We start from the raw sequence: 2,117 nt of genomic DNA, 5'->3' as shown, positions 1-2,117 counted from the left end.
TCACATTTAAATGAATGCTACTTTTACCACTGACTTCAAGGAGAGCAGGACGAGGCCCTGCAGGTACATCGACAGAGCAAAAAAACAAACAACAAGCCCACCAAGCCTCGGAGTCTGGGTGAACTAACTTGGGCACATGGGGCTCGCGCTGCAGAGATAAAAAGAGCAGCATAGATGTTCAGACTCCAGCTGGAGCCCAGGCTCTGAGACCCTCCCCCACCTCGCTGGGTTTCAAAGTCCAGGCTCCAGCCTGAGTGGGAATGTCTATACTGCTATTTTTAGCCCCGCAGCGGCAGCATGTGCCTGACTCAGTTGACCTGGTTCTGAGACTCACTGCTGTGGGTCTTTTTTTGACATACAGACACACTCTAAAATTAATAATGCTCAGGAGGGAATTAAAGGGGAACAGTGTGGCCTTCCATGAAACTAGTGTTTTCAGGGCTCAGTTCAGCAAATCATCCCTTAGCAAAGCACTTAATGACAGGTTTCAGAGTAGCAGCCGTGTTAGTCTGTATTCGCAAAAAGAAAAGGCGTATTTGTGGCACCTTAGCAACTAACCAATTTATTTGAGCATAAGCTTTCCTGAATGCATCCGATGAAGTGAGCTGTAGCTCACGAAAGCTTATGCTCAAATAAACTGTTTAGTCTCTAAGGTGCCACAAGTACTCCTTTTCTCAAAGCACTTAAGTATATGCTTATGTCCCATTAATTTATTTTTAACGTGAAGCATATGCTTAGGTGCTTTGGGAACAGGAATTAACTTATATTTAAGTATTCTGCTGCACTGGGGCTTGAGCTCCCTTACTGCCTCATAAGAACGGCCATACTAGGTCAGACCAATGGTCCATCTAGCCCAGTATCCTGTCTTCCAACAGTGGCCAGTGCCAGGTGCCCCAGAGGGAATGAACAGAACAGGCAACCACCAACTGATCCATCCCCCGTCGCCCATTCCCAGCTTCTGGCAAACAGAGGCTAGGGACACCATCCCTGCGCATCCTGGCTAATAACCACTGATGGACCTATCCTCCATGAATTTATCTAGTTCTTTTTTGAACCCTGTTATAGTCTTGGCCTTCACAAAATCCTCTGGCAAAGAGTTCCACAGGTTGTGCGTTGTGTGAAGAAAAACTTCCTTCTGTTTGTTTTAAACCTGCCCCCTATTAATTTGATTTGGTGACCCCTAGTTCTTGTGTTATTTACTCCTTCTCATAATACTTCCTTATTTACTTTCTCCACACCAGTAATGTTTTTATAGACCTCTATCATATCCCCCCTTAGTCGTCTCTTTTCCAAGCTGAAAAGTCCCAGTCTTATTAATCTCTCCTCCTACAGAAGCTGTTCCATACCCCCTAATAATTTTTGTTGCCCTTTTCTGAACTTTTTCCAATTCCAATGTGTCTTTTTTGAGATGGGGCGACCACATCTGCACGCCGTATTTAAGATGTGGTACCACAGATTTATATAGAGGCAATATGATATTTTCTGTCGTATTATCTATTGCTTTCTTAATGATTCCCTTTCTCACCTCTGGAAATGTGCTCCTGATTAACTGTATCCAGGGTGGTGTGGGAATGAGGGAGCCTGACGAAAGAACAGGAGGTTCCCCTTAATACTTTCCCCCAAAATCTATTAAATGGTCTAAAACTTCACAGAAGAGAAAACAGAGCATGGCCTTGACTATATTATAAATAGTAGCTAAAAGCATACACAACTCATCAGCATCTCTCAAACATTAATGCTTACCCTTGCCAAAAAGACACTGCCAAAGGCAGTAACACTGCATTCTCCTTTTTCTAATTATAAATTTAACTTTAATGCCAAACCCTCAGAATGCTAAATCCAGCTAGTCTCTCAAGCAGAAATCTAATATTTACATATTGCTCTGTTTGAGCTGAGTTCCTAGGACACAATGGAGGAAAGATGGCTTGGGGGCGAGGCATCTTTGTCAAGTTTTCAATATATTCCTATAAACAAAGTTTTCGTTGTGTTTTTTGGGGAGGGGTCTATCAAAAGCTTCCTTCTAATGTAATGCACAACACACACAGTTTACAATGACTACACAAAGTCAGATCATTTTGTAAAAAAACAAACAAACAAAAAAAACAGTTATCCAGAAG

Source organism: Chelonia mydas, chromosome 27, assembly GCF_015237465.2.
Source record: "Chelonia mydas isolate rCheMyd1 chromosome 27, rCheMyd1.pri.v2, whole genome shotgun sequence".
Lineage (NCBI taxonomy): Eukaryota > Metazoa > Chordata > Testudines > Cheloniidae > Chelonia > Chelonia mydas.
This window is presented reverse-complemented; position numbering follows the sequence as displayed.